Raw genomic sequence first — 20,955 nt, forward strand, 5'->3', positions numbered from 1 at the left:
AAAGGTGTCAGCTAGAGATGATGTGCTGGAGCTTGCAGGGATTTGTGGTCTTGCATGACGTCTACTTTGATGCTAATTAGCATTTTCGAATCTGAGAGTAACTAGAGCCGAATATATTGATAAATGTCACCTTGTCCGAGAGAGATTTACATGGTTATCAAACCGTCACGCCAGGGTAAGCCTACACGAAACACAGCCCTTATTTTAAGTGTTTCTAAAATTCCCTATGGGAAAAATGATTGGAACCATTTCCATGTTTGACCGCTAGGTTTTATGGGTATTATGACACCTCCACTGTGGAGTTCTATTGGAGATAGGCCTAAAGCCTATCCTAGTTCACTGTAAAAGAAAAAGTTTTAAAAAAGATCATTCAATGTACAGTTGAAAGGCAAGCAGTTGCAATAGGATTGTGAGTTTGCTATAAAAAGAAAATCGCACACAAACTGTTCGTTGTGAGTTTGCACAACAACATTTTTGCTACGCAAACTCACAATCCTATTGTAGCTGGTTGCCTTAGAATTGTTCATTGAATCAACCTTCTTTTTTTTTTTACACTGTTCTGCCCACATTAAACCCCACACATTTCCAAGTAAAATCATATGTTTCATCTAGGGAAGTTAGGCTATAAGGTCAACAAGGGCTGTAAAAGGGATGGTTTGTTTATAAACCAGACGATTAATGGTTAAATCTCATCTGTTTTATCTCCTTTAATCAATAGTCAATAAATATTTTATTTAGCAGGAAGTAATCTGTGAGCCCTGTTGTGTGTTTACAATGTAAATGTCATAGATTTTCAAATGCAAGAGTCATTTTGGAAATTAGGTCACACTTGATCTAACGTTCTCCTGAATTATAAATTACACTGTAAAACGTTCTTGTTGTTTTGACAGTATTATACAATAAAACAGTAAAGTAGCACATAACTGATTTACAGTAAATTGTCATAAATGGCAATGCACTCTGGGTGATTTTAGGCGTAAACAGTAAATGATACCGTAAGAAACTTTGGTTTAACAGTTCATTACTGTACCGCACATCATTGTGGGATAGCCACTTGGAACTTTTTGAAACAATTCTCAGTGATAGGATTGAGAGACATCAAGGTCTGAAATGAACCAACCAAGCAACATTTATATTATTTGCAAAATTAATCACACAGAATATTACACTGTAATGAAAAACTGCGATTTATATGGTAAATTCGTACATTTAACAACAGTCAAATACTGTGAAGCATTATTCTGCAGCATACTGTAAAGAATGGTGCATTGTGGGAAAATGTTTTGGGCAGGACAAGAACTGCTGTATTTCAAATGTACCTTAATTCCAACCCACAGAATACAGTACCGTACTGTATTTATGGAGCGCAAAACACCCTTTGACCGCTAGTGGTTGCATGGTATTGTTGTTTCAGGCTCATGAACATATTTTGAGGCGTGTCTTGTAAGAGGTAACATTTGTGCCACCCGTGATGGAGAGTACTGTACCAATTTCATTGATATCTGGTAGTAGCGCCCCAACAATTAAATGTGTATAGGGGATAGATTGAAATGGCAGCAAGTCGCAAAACTGTAATGGTTGACTATTTGCCATGTCCTTCGGTCTGTTTTGTTAAGGCCCCAAAAGTGCAGGTGATATAGAATACCAAAATGTGGCATTACGTAGCAGCCAAACTGCTTGCACAAATCCCATGCAATTATGGCAAAAAAGCAACTGGCTTTAACAGCGTGGGAATGGCAGAGATGTCTCTCTACGAGAGGCACACGTATAGAGATTATATATTTTTAGTCGGCATATGGAATAAGATATTAAGATCACTTGATTGGTCAATTGCACACAAGGTCCCACTGAAATTTGACCTCCGCTTTTAACCCAACCCCTCCCGAAAAGACACACTGGGAGCCCGGGGGAGCTGTTGTTATGGGGAGTTAAGTTCCTTGCTCAAAGGAACAATGACGGGCACTGGCATCTAGGATTTGATACCAGCAACCCTCCAGTTGCAAGCTCACCTCCCACCAGATTTTCCGTCGGACCCGGGATTCAAACTGGCAAACCAGTCATTCTGTTATCCATAGACACTGACTCTCCTACCTGTCATAGGAAACATGTAGCTCTCTTTCTATGGCAGATAGGCTAGACACGATACATCTTTAGTAGTCATAGGAAACATATAGCCCGCTTATGAAGTGTTTGTTTCCGCAGTAATGGGAAAAAAACTAGCATTTTTATAGATTTATTCAATAGATTTATTTAGTATTCAATTATATTTAGATCAATGCCAACATCTTAAACACCTCCCTCATACTTCTCGATTGGTTTAAATAACCTATATGTTACTGTATGTGATATAAAGTAATATTTTATAACACGGGTGTCGAGAATATAACATTTTAACAGCATGACTGGTTTTCAGATAGCTCAGATCCATAGAGATATATTACTATATACTGTATGGCTGTGGGATAGCTGTAAGACTGTGGCACTGTTGTGTGTATGTGTTAAACACTGCCTAATGAGAGCCACTCTGAGGGAAGGCCAACAGCGACAAGGACTCTTGTTTGCTGGATTCCTGTAGCCATTAGTGTCCCTCCTCCCTCCACTCATACATCAATACAGCTCGGCCAGCCTGCAATGCAGACGTTATATAACGATGTGCACTGGCAGAGAACAAAGACTCAAGATTCTCATGCACACCAATGACACACACGCTCTAGAGTTCACACATACACACACTCGCTCTAAAGTTCACACATACACACACAATCATCGACTCACACAGAGACAAGTACATACATACATACACACCACCTACACAGTGAGGTAAGAGGGTTAAGGGACCTATGTGCGTGTGTGTGTGTATGTGTGTATGTGTATGTCTCTCTCAATCTCTCTCTCCCCTCCTACACACTAACACATAGCCTGGCAGCAATCTATTTATATGCCAGCCATTACCTTTAATTACATGTTGCAATGTGAATCAAAAGTAGCAGAAAACAGGTAAGCCTCCAGGAGCGGAACCAATAAAACACAGTATTTCACCAGCGTCACATTGCATTGCTAATTTCATCTACATGCGTGTGTGTTCATCAAGTGCTGTGACTGTTTAGCCACATTGGTTGATTGAGAGGTGTGAGTGAAGCATTCTTCTGCTCTCAATATGCTCGCACAAACAGAGTATTGTTATTCATACAGGCAGGTTTTCTAACCGGGCGTTCTAAAGATGCATGTATGATGCGTTTCTTGTGTAGAGAGCGGTCCTTGCATAAATTATTGATGAGCAGCTCTCCCTCGTTTTCTTTGGCCATGTCCCAATTGCCAGCTGCAGTATTCAACATTCACTTAGACGTACACTGAGTGTACAAAACATTAAGAACACCTGCTCTTTCCATGACAAAGACTGACAAGGTGAATCCAGGTGAACGCTATGATCCCTGATTGATGTCACCTTTTATGTCCGCTTCACTCAGTGTAGATGAAGGGGAGAAGACAGGTTAAAGAAGGATTTTTAAGCCTTGAGACAATTGAACCATGGATTGAGGAGGTGTGCCATTCAGAGGGTGAATGGGCAAGACAAAATATTTAAGTGCCTTTGAACAGGGTATGGTAGAAGGTACCAGTTGCACCGGTTTGAGTGCGTCAAGAACTGCAACTCTGCTGGGTTTTTCACCCTCAACAGTTTCCTGTGTGTATCAAGAATGGTCCACCACCCAAAGGACATCCAGCCAACGGTAGACCAGTGGTGGAAAATGGGTCATTGAAGAAAGAGGACAAAGGACCCATGAACAACATTGGTGGCCGAAGACCCATAAAATAATTCACGACACATCGTACCTTGAAACGAATGGGGTATTGCAGCCAACGACCTTACAGAGTTCCACTATTTTCATCAAATAACAAGAAACTGCGGGTGCAGTGGGCTAAGGAACGAAAACACTGGACATTGGAGAATTGAAAAAGCATTGCCTAGACTGATGGTTCCCGGTTCCTGCTGTTTCACGCTGATGGGATGACTAGGGTATGGAGAAAATCCCATGAGTACATTCATCCATTATGCCGTGTGTCAACATTGCAGTCTGGTGGTGGTGTGATGGTGTGGGGTGTGTTTTCATGGCACACATTGGGCCCCTTGACAAAATTTGAGAAATGTTTGAATGCCACAGGATATGGTCGTGGAAATTCAGTACTGAGAGAGACTTGGTCATTTCTTCAAACAATCATCTTTATTTAATATCGATTAATTATTGCAATAATGAAGCCGTCAATCAAACAGTCTTGACTGTCGGACCGAGTGCTTAACTCTTTTACAGAAATGCAGAGTTGTATATAAAGTAGACCTAAAAATGCTGTCATGGCTGGCTCCACACTTCCCATGCAGACTAGGGGCATCATAAGCCACTCTGGGTTCATCTCCTTAGTTTCATCTGCCTCTGGTGTTTTTAACCCCACCTTGTCTTAGTTTCCCAGATGCCAGGATAATTAGGAATACTGAGGCCTTTGTTCTGCTCCTCCAGGCTATCTTTATCCCGGCGAAACATATACCATATCTTGTCCATGGAATGCAGGCTCAATCAGACCAGACATATGTCTCACACTCACCACTAATGTTAGACTGGAATGTGGCTGTTTGTTTTTTTATAACAGAGACATTAATCAATTGTCAACTTCAAGCTATCTCTAGTAAAACCCCTGTCCTTGACACCCAGACTAGCTGCAGGAAGCTAGAGGGGACACCATGAAACTCAGCCGTAGCAGGCCAGTCTTACTCTTAGTTAAATATATATAGTTTACTATTAATATCAAACATATCAGGTAAGTATTTAATTTTTCAATCACAATATCTCAACATTGTCAAGCAGGTGCATCCCTTCATGGCAGCAGTGCATCCAGCAGGATAGTGCCAATGCTACAAAGCTAGGATTGTTCAGGAATGGTTCCACAAACATGACAATGAATTTAGCTTACTGCAGTGGCCTGCCCAGTCACCAGATCTCAATCCAATTGAGTAACTGTGGTATGAGAGGGAATTAGCTATTTGGAGTAGAGATCCACTACCAGCCATCTTGACACAACTGTGGGGAGCATTGGAGTCATGGGCCAGCGTGGAAAGCTGTCGACACCTTGTACAGTCCATGCTCCGATGAATTGAGGCTGTTCTGAGGTCAAAAGTGGGTGCAACTCAATATTAGGAAGCTGTTCCTAATGTTTTGTATACTCAGTGTATACATACCTGGAAAAGAGGTGGCTTACTTACTTACAAAATATATACATTCAAATATGGTAACGTTTCGAGTAATTGAGGCAATTTAAATGTCTGATCAATCATGCATCTCAAACCAGAATTTACTACTAAGTCTTATTGAAAACATCCAAGTGCATATCATGAAAATAGAACAAGCTGGACTACAGTAGTTAGGAATAAACAGGAGGAATACACAATAGCAGACATCCAAACTGCTAAAGTAGGTCAGAGGGAAAGCTGAGGGCCCAGACACTGCAAGAGATACACTGGAATATTTGGCTAATATATTAGAGGCAGTGTCGCCATGTTTCAAGAAGTGTGCTGTTAATTTGCATCCTTTCTGTGTGAAAGATGGGTGGCATTTGATAAGCCCTCAATCCCGGTTCTAATTTTAAGCCAAGGTCCATGGAGGATTCCTTCTTTATTGAGCAATATGAGAGAAACACATGGTTCAATTATGATTGTTTATAACTAAAGGCACATTGCAAAGACAGACAACACTATTATTAATAATGAAATACAGTAGATGTGAGAGGAGATGAATATGCATAGATTAACCACACATACTCATTCAAGGGATATAGCATTATGGAATAATAGTTAAAAACTATGAAATAACACATATGGAATCATGTAGTAACCAAAAAAGTGTTGAACAAATCAAAATATACTTTATATTTTATATTCTTCAAAGTAACCAACCAGCAGACAGCTCAGCTCTATCAGGAAGAGAAGCACAAGGAATGTCAGGTAGCATCATCTACAGTGGCGTTGCATCTGACTCAGACGAGAAGGGTACACAGGCAGCATCCACACAGCAATGTCGAGTCCATGCAAGACTGCAGCCTCGGTTCTATGGCGAAGCAGAGTCGTGGAGCTGGCATGTTCTCAGGCTCAGGCAGATGGTCTGTGATGAGTCCAGGATTAGAGCTACTGGACTGGTGGTGTATTATATCCTTCTGCATCCTCTTGACCTCCCAGTGACGTAGGGGAGTTTTCTGTTGACATAAGGGGCGCTGCACCCGGCTAGGATCTTCTGCACGCTTTAGATGCTGGCCAGACAGCGATGGCACAACGTGTGGTCACAGTTCAACAAAGCCATCCGATGGTGTAACTGAGTCGTACAGTTCACTGCAGATGGAGTGCTCTTTGTGCCCTAGGTTGTCACTATTGCTTTGACTCCCGACACTTGTCCCTTTGCTTTGAGGCTGCTCTGTGTTGTCAGAATGGAGCTCTTGTTGAACAGATGTATTTTGGTCATCCCCATCTGCTGGCCCTGTTTGCGTGACTGGTCTGGGAATTTGCCTGACCTCTCCCAGGACATGCTGTTGCGGAAGCAGGGGCTTTTTTTACCGAGCGCTCCTCTCCCTGCTCCCTCTCACCCTCTACCTTCTCAGTTTCCTCAACCGTACTTAACACTGCAGGACACCTCGCTCCAACAACAGCAAAATCATTTTCCTCAAGTGTCATGTCACTCCCTGCTTGCCCCGTTTCATGGTCACCCACCGCTCCATCCATATTTCGTTAGATAAAACTAAACAGCATCCTGTATCACATTTAAGATTAGGCTGAGCGGAATTGCAGTGGCATCTACAAAGCAGATCTATTTGCTAAGAAAGTCAGTCACAACTCTCTACCTGGACACAGCTTGACTCAATGTGAAAGTAGGCAGAAGTGTTCACGTAATGATTGTTTATTGCAGAGAAGGAAAGCCTCTTCCTCAGTGACCACAGTACAATAAGCACTTTCACAGATAAGGAGCAGTAAGCACAAGTGTCTACAACCCATAAATGCCAATGGCCAAGCAGTACACTAAGCATTCCACTCAATTTAACATTTTAAATCATGCATTGGAAGAGTTTGCCTACAACTGTTACAATGCATGAGCAAACACATTAATCATAAATGCCAATGGCCAAGCAGTACATTAAGCATTCCACTCAATTTAACATTTTAAATCATGCATTGGAAGAGTTTGCCTACAACTGTTACAATGCATGAGCAAACACATTAGATCAGAGTAACTTTATTCTGCTGATTTACATAAACACTGAATTTCTAGAGAACTCAATTACAAAATAATATTTTGAATCTCGTATGTCATGTGAGAAAGGTGGGCTATTTTATTGTGATATTCCACCTTTGCTGATCGTTTTTTAAAACGAACCTCCCCAAATACCATTGGCACACATAGACCTACACAGTCACATACAGTAGGCCTAACACAGAAATAATGTACTGCCACATCAGCACCATGTTAGCACTCTCACAGCTTTTCTCATTACAAAGCATGTTTTAAAGTCTGAAGTGAAGTAACTCAAACAATTTAGCCACATATTTGCTACATTTGAGTGCATAGACAGTACGAGTCAAAAGTTTGGACACACATACTTATTCAAGGGTTATAGCATTATAGAATAATAGTTCAAAACAATTAAGTAACACATATGGAATCATGTAGTAACCAAAAAAGTGTTGAACAAATCAAAATATATTTTATATTCTTTAAAGTAACCACTCTTTGCCTTGATGACAGCTTTGCACACGCTTGGCATTCTCTCAACCAGCTTCATGAGGTAGTCACCTGGAATGCATTTCAATTAACAGGTGTGCCTTGTTAAAAGTTCATTTGTGGAATTTCTTTCTTTCTTAATACGTTTGAGCCAATCAGTTGTGTTGTGACAAGATAGGGGTGGTTTACAGAAGATAGCCCTATTTGGTAAAAGACCAAGTCCATATTATGGCAAGAACATCTTAAATAAGCAAAGAGAAATGATAGTCCATCATTACTTTAAGACATGAAGGTCAGTCAATACGGAACATTTCAAGAACTTTGAAAGTGTCTTCAAGTGCAGTCGCAAAAACCATCAAGCGCTATGATGAAACTGGCTCTCATGAGGACCGCCACAGGAAAGGAAGACCCATAGTTACCTCTGCTGCAGAGGATAAGTTCTTCAGAATTACCAGCCTCAGAAATTGCAGCCCAAATAAATTATTCACAGAGTTCAAGTAACAGACACATCTCAACATGAACTGTTCAGAGGAGACTGCGTGAATCAGGCCTTCATGGTCGATTTTGCTGCAAAGAAACCACACCAATAAGAAGAAGAGACTTGCTTGGGCCAAGAAACACGCACAATGGACATTAGACCGGTGGAAATCTGTCCTTTGGTCTGATAAGTCCAAATTTGAGATTTTTGGTTCCAACCACCGTGTCTTTGTGAAACGCAGAGTAGGTGAATGAATGATCTCTGCACGTGTGGTTCCCACCGTGAAGCATGGAGGAGGAAGTCTGATGGTGCTTTGCTGGTGACACTGTCAGTGATTTATTTAGAATTCAAGGCACACCTAACCAGCATGGCTACCACTGCATTCTGCAGTGATACGCCATCCCATCTGGTTTGTGCTTAGTGGGACTTTCATTTGTTTTTCAAAAGGACAATGACCCAACACTCCTCCAGGCTGTGTAAGGGCTATTTGACCAAGAAGGAGAGTGATGGAGTGCATCAGATGACCTGGCCTCCACAATCACCCGACCTCAACCCAATTGAGATGGTTTGGGATGAGTTGGACCGCAGAGTGAAGGAAAAGCAACCAACAAGTACTGTGGGAACTCCTTCAAGACTGTTGGAAAAGCATTCCAGGTGAAACTAATTGAGAAAATGGCAAGAGTGTGCAAAGCTGTCATCAAGGCAAAGGGTGGCTACTTTGAAGAACATAAAATATAAAACATATTTTGATTTGTTTGACACTTTTTTGGTTACTACATGATTCCATATGTGATATTTCATAGGTTTGATGTCTTCACTATTATTCTACAATGTCCAAACTTTTGACTGGTACTCGATATACATTAATTTTTTCAACTGGTACCGGGGGACCTTCAGAGTCTTGTGAAGCCTATGGGCGTTCTAGAGTGACTCTCATCTTTCCTCAAAACAACCATCATGTACGTGTTCACGAGAGTCTCACCTTTCCACAGACGGGTCATATTAGTGTTTAGTCAAACTGTTCGGACGCTACAGACAGAAGTTGGCAGATCGGCTATGCCGACTTCAAACCAGTCCCAAAACGCTTGTGGGGATCGTAGAGCAAAACAGTGTCATCTTTCCATATAGGAGTCATAATTGTTTGTAGGCCAAACCGTTCGGACACTACAGATGAGAAGATCGATATTCAGGATGTGTCGTGGTCTGACACGGCTCCAGCTCTGTCACCTTTCAGATGCGGAAGTGTGACATCGGCGGATACGGTGGATTGAGACGCATCCAATGCAAAAAAATTGATATCTCTAGCTTAAACTGACAGATTTTATGGGGATTTTTTTATTATGCTAACTAGATTTCCACGGGGGCGCGGACATCGACTCTAACATGAATGCTTTAAGTACTCGTTTTGGAACACTTAGTGTTGTCCTCACAAGCCATGACTGCTTGATTTGGAACTTCCTTGAGAGCTTAGGCCGAAAATAAATGACGTGGTTTCAGTTATAGGGAGTGAGTGTTTTTACACTGGCCTATTTTGTATGCTACTCACAGGTCCATGGTTCCTGGAGGTACAAAGATCAAACTGAAGCCTGCTGGAATCATATAACAATGTACAGACAGCACACCTTTTATCAATACATTCTTGTTCATTCACACAGTATGTAGTCTTACTATCAGTTACAATACAGGCTAGGCATTCTGGCATATCTATTCATATTGCTTGGTTCTGATTGATTTTCCCGGTAATATGGGCTGGATCCTGTATGACTGAGATGAGGATAAACTGGATTTAAGACACCAGGAGAAATCAGAAGAAATCAGAAGAAAGAGAAGTGAAAGGGGAGCAGTCCTCAGAGAGTCTTAATTTCCTACACTGAACAGCCCAAAGATAGTCTGGTAACTTTTTACACCTGTACAGCGGTGATGAGAGATTTGAGGGAATTTTGTTGCTTTGTTTGAAAAATAACAAGAAAGGGAAAAGAAAAAACCTCCCACCAGCACTTTGTCTTGCTATGGAAGTCCAATTAAGAGAAAATGTGGAGCACAAATGCTTTGCTCCGACCAAACTCTACTCCACGCCCACGGACGTTAGTTTATTCTACACAAATGACTACCTCTTAAGTACCTCCCCAATGATTTCTAGAACGCAAACACATTCTAACCTAACTAATTGGTCCCTGAATCCGATGGCTTAGGCCAGAGACAGAACACAAGTGGGCAAAGCGACGTTTAAAAAATGTGTTATTGGCTTTGGTACTCTGATTGGTTAGAGATGATCCAACCGCTGATTACTTTGTTTAGTATAACACCCCTCATTTTCAGGTCACCACAAACAAATTCAATGATGGCAATCTCGGACTGAAGTATGTAGCGAACATTGAGCAGCGAATTAGTTTTGGGCTTTGGTAGAATAAGAGGCCCTTTGGGCACTTGGTTACAGCTCAGTTATCAAAACAATAACAAATGCTACTTTTATTAATGCTGCTTTGAATCACAAGGCCCCACAATTCATTATCCATGAAGGAACTGGCCGGATTAAACTAATGGTTTCTGCAAAAGACTAATCGTTTTCTGGTGTTAATTTTCTCCCCATTCTGAGTCCAAGGGTGTCCTCTTCTTTTTATATTTGAATGCCTTTTGGAGATTTAATGTCTTTTTGGGCCATTACCTCCGTTGGATTTCTTCTGCTTCCTCCAGTGTGTGAGATAAGAAGTCCAGGGTGTTGTGCTGGTAGTGCAGGCGAGGGCTGTTGTCGCTGTAGAACTGACTGAACCAGCGCCGGTGTTTCTGGATGGCAGAGTCCTCCCTCACCAGCAGGGGCTTAGAGATGTACTTCTTATTGTTCCAGATCATCACGTCCCGCTCAAACTGGAACACAAACAGTCAGAACAACAAACTGTTAGTTACACATCAAACCTTCAATAAATAGGGATGAATTTATATATATATCCATTTTCAGAAATGTTGGTCAATTCTATTTTTTGTTTTGTTAGGTTCTGAACAAACAGAGTGAAAACTCAAACCGACAACTAGAAAAAGCTCAAACCCAAGAAGTTTATTCAACCCACTGGGTGCTTCAGCTGCAAACACAACATACAAGTCACACAAGCACATATTTATACCTTGCGACTAGGCGGAGTTCCTGTACCTCCTTGCATGTCTAAGAAAAACACTGCTTCTCTGTTGTTAGGCAGAAACACAGTAGGTTCATCTTATTGGTATTGTCATGGCCCTGCCTAAATCTAGGACCCTCATGGGCATGGAAATGTGTGTGTGTGTGTGAGATAGGACTGTAATCAGATGGTCTTCGGAGTGGACCCCTCCCAGCAGTGTCTTCTCTCTTCAACTGTTGACCTTATCTCGAGTTGAGTTCCACATCCCTCATGGTCCTAGTTCCTCAGCAACTGACCTGCCTTGTCAAGAATTTAAACTAGACTGTTGCTCTTTGTCTCCCTCCTTAGGAACATTCATATTCAACAATAACATACAGAATATTAACTTTATGCACTTCCCCTTTTCTCACTCACTTCCACACACATAGTTCCTCTTTACCCTTCCTTGACCCCCAACATATACATTCCTTGTACATATTAAAGTAATCACTAAGTTCTGGTATGGTAACATGAATAAGTATATTTCAAGCTTGAATCCAACAGTGTAATGAACTTATGGAAGAGACAGGTGTGTTCCCCCATCTCATCATGGCATGGGGTTGTTAAATGACAGACATGTATTTGTTTGAAACCTTTCCCTAGATGGTTTCATTTCAGAGAGACAAACAATCACATTTTGATGCAAAAGGAGATATATCCACCTCATTCTCAGAGAATAAAGTTTCATTGCAAGGGATTACACAGTCAAACGTGACAAATAATTACATTTATAATAAAGAACCATACAAATGATTTGTGACATCAATATTTAAAAAATGTATATTAAAAAATGAATCAATACAATATGAGATCTGGGTCCTGGTCAAAAGTAGTGCACTATATAGGGAATAGGTTGCCATTTGGGACAAGACCCTAACTCTTACCAAACACTATAGCATGAGGCTAGATTTATGATGTGTTGAATTTAAACAGTATGCTAAATATACAGGGTACGAACGTTCCATTCAGCTAAACAACGGGTGTGGCGTTTTTCAAACAAATTATGACCAATTGAATATGATTAATGCCCAAAATATGCAGTTAAAAAACAAATGTTTCCTGATCTGTTTTATATCTCTCAGATATAGGAGAGACACTTCAGAACAAACTTCCTTTTGATATTATTTTGGGACTATCTGTTGTCCTATGTAGTGAATCTGTTATTAAATGCGTTTGTATGGGCTAATAGCAGTAAGGACCCCCAAAAAATTATATCTATTTTTTTTATACTTCAAAGGGTATTAAAATTCAAAATCAAATAGCTAAATTCGATATGAATTCATTAAAACAATTCCATATAGTTTAGGGCTTAGACTCTGAGAGGTTAAGGATACTAATGAGGTGTATGAATTGACATGCATATGATATTCGTCTTGTTTGTAATATGATGTACCACATTGAGAACGGTTGGACCATTGGCTGCTCTGGTAGAAGATGGAGTGGGACACAGTGCAGTAGAGGCTCCACGGGCGTCACAAATGTACACAATTCTGGGTGGAGCTAAATGGACCTTTCATCAACACATTTAATTGGCTTATATTGCTGGGCACATCAGAATGAAACACTGTTATTGATACTAAACTAAGGTGAATGTTAATTGCTTTCTATGATGAGTGTTTGGATACTATTCCTTGTTCTGTCTCTACAGCACCCAGGGACCACACTCTCCAACCCCAGATGACCTAAGACAGAGTTCTAGGTCGTCTCCACACTGCCAAAGGGCTTGTTCAACATCATCATAATGGCTGAGGCAGCTTGTTTGGAAGCAGCCGTGTACACAGATCCAAAGCACAGTCAAGCAAAAATAAGAGGTGAAAAAGCTGTCTGAATGGCCAGTTTATTCCTTGGAGACAGTGACATATATCTAAGCTGACGGAGAGGCTAAAACCAAGAGCAGTCTTTGCACTGGGTGGCCTTGGCTGACACACTTCAGCTGTGTTTTATGACTGAATGCATCACCCCAGGGACATCATTTTCTAAACACTATCTAGTGCTGCCCTGGGGGCAGTCTGTCTTTGTGTCTGTCTGTCTGTCTGCCTGCCTGTCTGTGAGCAGTGGTGTAAAGTACTCAAGTAAAAATACTTGAAGTACTACTTAAGTCGTTTTTTGGGGCATCTGTACTTTACATTACTATTTATATTTATTTTAAAAAAATTTACTTTTACTCCACTACATTCCTAAAGAAAATAATGTACTTTCTACTCCATACATTTTCCCTGACACCCAAAAACTCATTACATTTTGAATGCTTAGCAGTACAGGAACATTTTCTAATTCACGCACTTAAAGAGACAATCCCTGGCCATCCCTACTGCATTTGATCTGGCGGACTCACTAAATACAAATGCTTTGTTTGCAAATTATGTCTGAGTGTTGGAGTGTGCCCCTGGCTATCCGTAACAAAAATGTAAAGAACATTGTGCCGTCTGGTTTGCTTGATATAAGGAATTTGAAATTATTTATATTTTTACTTTTACTTTTGATACTTAAGGATATTTAAAACCAAATAGTTTTTTACTTTTACTCAATAGGATTTTACTGGGTGACATTCACTTTTACTTGAGTCATTTTCTATTAAGGTATCTTTACTTTTACTCAAGTATGAAAATTGGGTACTTTTTCCATCACTGTCTGTGAGTGATCATCTGTACCTGTCGAGCCACTACATCCACGTCCAGTAGAGGCCAGTGGCGACCAAACACAGCAAGGGCATGTTCCACCAGCATCTGGGAGCAGTGCTTAGTGGGCTCAGACTCAGATTCCCATTGCACCTTGAACACACACACACACACACTCCATCAAGTATTTGTAAGGACACACCATTAAGGCACCATTTAAAGAAGTTCTACATGTATATACAGTATAACTAGGGCCCAGAGTGGTAAGTTCACATAGTCAGGAAGCCCTTAGCTTCCAGTCATACCTTACAGAGTCCAAGGTCTTGCTGTTGGTGTAGCGCAGGTCAACCCCACTCACAATGCCTGGTGTTTGTAGGTGGGTCAGGTGGGCAAAATCTTCTGCATTCTCAGGGATCTCCTACAGGGGACAGTCACAGAGAGGAAAAGGCACAGCTGGCTTTCTATCTATAAGACAAAGTCTTGAGGATTTACAAAATAACACACACCCAGTGGCAATTTTAGCAAGACAAACTTGGTGGGCAAACAATATTTTTTTTGGGGGGGGGGGTGCATGCCAGCAAAGCCACAACACAACACTAAACAATACATTAATTGCACTGTAACGGTGACAAACAGTGACCACAAACTGTTAGGGCCTACATAAAGATGTCCCAACAGCTTACCAGTGCTACACCTGGCTATCAGCGGAGCCTTGTCTGGCAGCGAAACAATTAATTTAGCCTCATTTACTGCCTTTTAAAAAAACATAGCTGATATGGCTGACTTGCTTAAACAAATGTGGTTTCTAATGACAATTGAGATGTACAAACTATGGCATAAGGGGAGGACAAACAGATGAGAGGAAATCCGTAATTTCGATTAAGACATTAATGAGCAAGCTAGGACAGACGTGGTCAATATAACTATTTGTTCAGCACTTTTGAAATGTACAGTGACAGAATTCAGAAACTGGCCATTCTTACAGTGTTCTCCCTGTACACAAAGTCAGAACCGTAGGATAAAAAAGGGGGCATATAAGCAGACATTGAAAGCTATTACAAAATTCTATGATTACATTTCTCTAAAACATGTTATGGGCTACATGTGCACCACTAAGTCAGAACAGTAGGCAAAATTAAGAGGGGAAAATATACCAAATTATTAGTGTGAGGCACATGGGCTACTAACAGCTTACTTCACAACATACACTTAGTATTACTTTCTTAGCTACAGTATACATATCTCCCTGGCATATTATGTAACTTATGCAACAGCGTACAAGATATTTTGGACTCACCTTGTTGTGCTGTGCTCACTTGAACAGGAAGGTGGCGCAGAGGTCCTTTGTGGGCACATTTTGTCATCAAAATTTGGCATCAAAGTCTGGCATTCTCTGGATTTATGGTGCTTTGAAGACAACTGGGAACTCGGGAAAAAAGGTTGAATCATGATGATGTCAGTGATCTTCAGGTCGGAGCTTGAGAAAGAGTTCAGAGTTCCCGACTTACAATTCAGAGTTGGATGACCGTTCAAAACGTATTTTCCCAGTCTGAGCATGTTTTTTCTCCGAGTTCCCAATTGTCTTGAACTCACTGAAGTCAGATTTCCCAGTTCTGAGTTAACAGTTGTTTTGAGGCAGAAATCATGCTGGATTGCCAGCATGGCCACAAAGCCACTCAACTGAATAGCAGGCTAGTGATTGCTTTGCAATCCTTGCAGTCAGCCACTGATTCCTTCCAAACCACTCATTGTTAAATTTGCGATTTACAACTTGTTGTGTAATGTTTATGTCCAATGGCCGATGAGCACCGAAATGTTTTACCTATAATTTCTCTTCATATGACAATGATTAAAAAGGATTTGCCAGGAGATTGCCGACTTGATTCATGATGATGACTGCTAGCTAAGATTTTGAAAGTATGATGTTGACATGATCAATCCAATCAAAGCTACTGTAGATATAACATGTTTGAAGTCATTTTGTCTGTGGCCAATGACCTTGAGCTTTCTTGGATGGGCACTTCTAATGTAACTCCCCATGAGTGATAACACTGATATTTGAAAATAAAATAAACCTTAACCTGACACAATAAATTAGACTTTGGCTAAACAAACCAACAGTTAAAAATAAGTAAATAAATTAACATATCTAGCAATGGCACAGTGAAGTAATGGCACAGTCACTACAGAAAATTACCAACCCCTACGCTCTGTATTTTCCACTGGCTGCACCACCACCACAAGGCTGAAACACCTGCATTTTGGAGCTGCCTTACTCAAGAACGCAAAAAGAGACCATGTTTGTATGCAGCTTTATTAACTTTGTTTTTACATTGTTTGCAAACTAATATGTGACACGTATTAATGCCAAAATAACATGCAAAACAGGCAACCACCTGCTGAATGACGGGTCGCCACTGCACACACCTAAAGTAATCATATGGTAAAACAAAAAACAAAAGTATAAAATAAGTACTTTTTCTTTATCAAACACACATCTACAACAGAAAACAAACCTCTATGTTTGCGTTGATGAAGTGCTCAGTGCATCCCCGGTAGACCTATTCCCCCTGTGTGAGCTTTGGTACCATCCAGCCGGGTTCCTCTCCGTCACAGTGGAACCACACCAGAACCTGACCGCTGGTCTCCATACTGGGACAGCAGCGCACCTTGGATCAACAGGTATCAACTGAATGAAAAAACACATTATTATATTTCTCTAAATGACACATCAATCTATTTTAAAATGTAATTTAAGACATTACACTGTTTATAATCTTGGCGCAAAGGACCAAATCAACTAATAATGTTAAGGCTGTCACGAAAGATTACATAGTTGACAGACATCGAATCCCATTTTTTTTGCTGGATACATTATAAACATAGTTAAATTACATTGAGTTAGTCATGGCTTCTCACCTTTCTGTGCATAGGGATGCTCACACACTTCCCGTCTTCCCTCCGGCACTGCCAGCTGTGGAACGGGCACACTATGCTCTGTCCCACTACATGCCCCCCTACTGCCAGATTGGCACCCAGGTGGGGGCAGTAGGCATCCATCACGTAGGCTTTGCTCTCTGTGCCCCCGAACACTGCCTCCTGCTCACCTGGGAGGAAAACAGATTTGGGAAAGGAGGTCAAAAGTAACCTGTGAGGAGTTGAGTCTTCAAATGAAATGACTACTACAATAAAATACTTGAAATATCCTCTTGAAGTCAGTTCAGACACCTAAGTTATTGAGTCAGCGTTTAACTCTTTGACGGACAGCTCAAAATATGTGAAAAGGCTGCATTTCTCTTTATATCCACAGGATGTCACCAGTAAACAGATCAGGAAGCGTTAGGCACCAATACCACATTAAGCCATTGCCCTGCCCTGCGTAGTGAGCAATCAGAACCAAAAGCCAAGCCGCAACCCATCTGGCTCAGACCCCGACTGTGATACCAGGTAGCTAAGATTACCTTCAGATTAAAATAAATAAATAAATCATTTTGAAAAGCCACCGGACCGTCACTAAGGTTAAGATCCAGCGGCCCTGGAAATGCTTGGCAGTAAGAAGGCACTCCTGGTTAACACCCTGCCGCCCCAAGGAGAGCATTGAGCACACCATGACTGTAAACACACTGGCTGCAGAACAGAATTAGACAGCATGCAAAAGTTGACTGAGTGTAACGACTCTCCTCTTCGTCTGATGATGAGGAATAGGAATCATCGGACCAACACGCAGCGTGGTAAGTGTTCATGCCTTTTAATTAAATAAACAGAACACTGAATGACAAAAAACAACAAAGAGAGTGAACTAACCGAAACAGTCCTGTAAGGTGAAAAAACACAAAACAGGAAACAACTACCCACAAACACAGGTGGGAACAGGCTACCTAAGTATGGTTCTCAATCAGAGACAACGATTGACAGCTGCCTGATTGACAGCTGCCTGCCTCCAGTGATGATCCATGGCATGAAGCCTCCAGTGATGATCCATGGCACGAAGCCTCCAGTGATGATCCATGGCAAGAAGCCCCCAGTGATGATCCATGGCACCAAGCCTCCAGTGATGATCCATAGCAAGAAGCCTCCAGTGATAATCCATGGCACGAAGCCTCCAGTGATGATCCATGGCACGAAGCCTCCAGTGAGGAGTTATGGCACGAGGCCTCCAACGAAGGCCGTCAGTCCGGAGCCTCCAGCAACGCCCTCTAGTCCGGAGCCTCCAGCGACGCCCTTCAGTCCGGAGCCTCCAGCGACGCCCTCTAGTCCGGAGCCTCCAGCGACGCCCTCTAGTCCGGAGCCTCCAGCGGCGCCCTCTAGTCCGGAGCCTCCAGCGACGCCCTCTAGTCCGGAGACTCCAGCGACGGGTTTCAGTCCGGAGCAGCCAGAGTCTCCCTCCTGTCCGGAGCAGCCAGAGTCTCCCTCCTGTCCGGAGCAGCCAGAGTCTCCCTCCTGTCCGGAGCAGCCAGAGTCTCCCTCCTGTCCGGAGCAGCCAGAGTCTCCCTCCTGTCCGGAGCAGCCAGAGTCTCCCTCCTGTCCGGAGCTGCCTGAGTCGCCCTCCTGTCCGGAGCTGCCAGAGTCGCCCTCCAAGACTAAGGTGGAGCGGGGTCCACGTCCCGCACCAGAGCCGCCACCGCGGATAGATGCCCACCCAGACCCTCCCCTATAGGTTTAGGTTTTTGCGGCTGGAGTCCACTAGGCTACCTGCTGCCCCAATAATTATTTTTTCTAATAACCTTTCTCAAAGAAGGTTGTATATTGTCCCATACAATAACATGTACTCATGAAAAAAATTATATTGTGGCGGACCGAGGGGCAGCTCAGGACCGAGGGGTAGCTCAGGACTGAAAGGCAGCAACACTTCAAATGTTGCGACCCCGACTTCGAATTCCACTGCTGTAAACCGTTGCAAAATGGGTATGATGATCAAATGCATTTGTACAACATAGCCACATACGGAACAGGAGAAAACAGAAGTTCTGATTGGTCCAGAGCCACGTCAGTAGAATAAAAAGGGAAATATCTGAAATATTATACAGACATAGACGCACTCTACTCGGAATCATCAGGTTTCCCTAGTCATCAGCAGCTTCTAGTTTAGTTTCCTCCTTCAGTCTAATCTCCTTTCCCCACCCCAACATGTCCATGTGCATACCTGTCATTGTTTGTGACCAGATGGTAATGCTTTCACCGCAAATTCCTCAAGTTACTCCCATGAGACTGTTCGGGGGGGGTGGGGGGGGACAACCTCAATTCGTCAGGGCATGGACTCTACAAGGTGTCAAAAGTGTTCCACAGGGATGCTGGCCCATGTTGACTCCAGTGCTTCCCACAGTTGTGTCAAGTTAGCTGGATGACCTTTGGGTGGTCATCCTATGTCTGCAGGACGAAAACCTTGCAAGATAACTAAAACAGTTGATTTAACGAATCAGTGGGTCTGTTTGACAGGTTGTGACTTTAATTAATGCCACCCACTCACCTCAATTGACCTAATCTCGGACCTTGAATAGAAGTGTCAGATTCACAATGAATTGCTGTGTGAAGAGCATTAGACTTGTAGGATTAGGCAGCTAAGGTGTGTTGTCAGACTTGACCCACAGTTGAGGCTTGGGCAACCAACCCAACACTTGGGCAACCAAGACTAGACCTGACAAAACACCGCCATCCGCCTCCTGTCCGTCTGCTTTACTTACTGAAAAGCTGCTTCATCAGCATCACCCAGAAGTCAGCATTTACTGATTTACGGACTGAGTCACTGCTGTCACAGGTCAGCAGAGACCACAGAGACACACAGCAGGGTTTCGGGTGACAGAGTCTCAAAGGCCACCAGAGATGTACAACTAGACATTCCCACTTGTAAGGTCTGTAAGGTAAAACCAAAATAATTGAGTAACTAAAACAAACATTAGCCTCCCGGGTCCAGTATGCCCTGTTCCTGCTCCCCGCACTCGCCCTGAGGTGCGTGTTCCCAGCCCGGTACCACCAGTTCCGGCACCACGCACCAGGCCTACTGTGCGCCTCAGCAGGCCAGAGTCTCCCGTCTGTCCAGAGCCGCTAGAGCCGCCCGCCAGTCAGGAGCTGCCAGAGCCGCCCGCCAGTCAGGAGCTGCCAGAGCCGCCCGCCAGTCAGGAGCGACCAGAGCCGCTCTTCAGTCTTGAGCTGCCCTTCAGTCCGGAGCTGCCTTTCAGTCCGGAGCTGCCTTTCAGTCCGGAGCTGCCTTTCAGTCCGGAGCTGTCCTTCAGTCCGGAGCTGCCTTTCAGTCCGGAGCTGCCTTTCAATCCGGAGCGGCCTTTCAGTCCGGAGCGGCCTTTCAGTCCGGAGCTGCCTTTCAGTCCTGAGCTGCCCCTCGGTCCGGAGCTGCACCTCGGTCCGGAGCTGCCCCTCGGTCCGGAGCTGCCCCTCGGTCCGGAGCTGCCCCTCAGTCCAGAGGCGCCCCTCAGCCCAGTGGGGCCCTTTAGTAGGGTTGCCAGTCCTAGGTTGGCGGCGAGGGTCGCCGTTCCTAGGGGGCCACAGAAGCGGACTAAGACTATGGTGGAGTGGGGTCCATGTCCAGCGCCAGAGCCGCCACCGCGGACAGATGCCCACCCAGACCCTCCCCTATAGGTTCAGGTTTTGTGGCCGGAGTCCGCACCTTGGGGTGGGGGGTACTGTCACGTTCTGACCCTAGTTCTTGTGTTATTTCTTCGTTTTAGTTGGTCAGGACGTGAGTTGGGTGGGTATTCTATGTGTTGTGTCTATGTTGGGTTTCTCGTTTGGCCTGATATGGTTCTCAATCAGAGGCAGGTGTTAGTCATTGTCTCTGATTGGGAACCATATTTAGGTAGCCTGTTTTCTGTTGTGTTTTGTGGGTGGTTGTTTCCGTGTGAGTGTTTGTTGCCACACGGTACTGTTTCGGTTTCGTTCATGTTCACATTTATTGTTTTGTATTTCATAGTGTTCAGTTTATGTTTTAAAATAAACGTTATGGACAC

The 20,955-nt window shown here is 43.0% G+C and overlaps 1 pseudogene; it reads right to left on the minus strand.

Annotated features, from left to right (window-relative positions):
• Positions 1 to 10,890: 10,890 nt before the first annotated feature.
• Positions 10,891 to 17,594, minus strand: LOC139551850 (cholesterol 7-desaturase nvd-like; annotated as a pseudogene).
• Between the last annotated feature and the right edge of the window lie 3,361 nt (positions 17,595 to 20,955).

Source organism: Salvelinus alpinus, chromosome 24 (assembly GCF_045679555.1).
Source record: "Salvelinus alpinus chromosome 24, SLU_Salpinus.1, whole genome shotgun sequence".
Taxonomy (NCBI): Eukaryota; Metazoa; Chordata; class Actinopteri; order Salmoniformes; family Salmonidae; genus Salvelinus; species Salvelinus alpinus.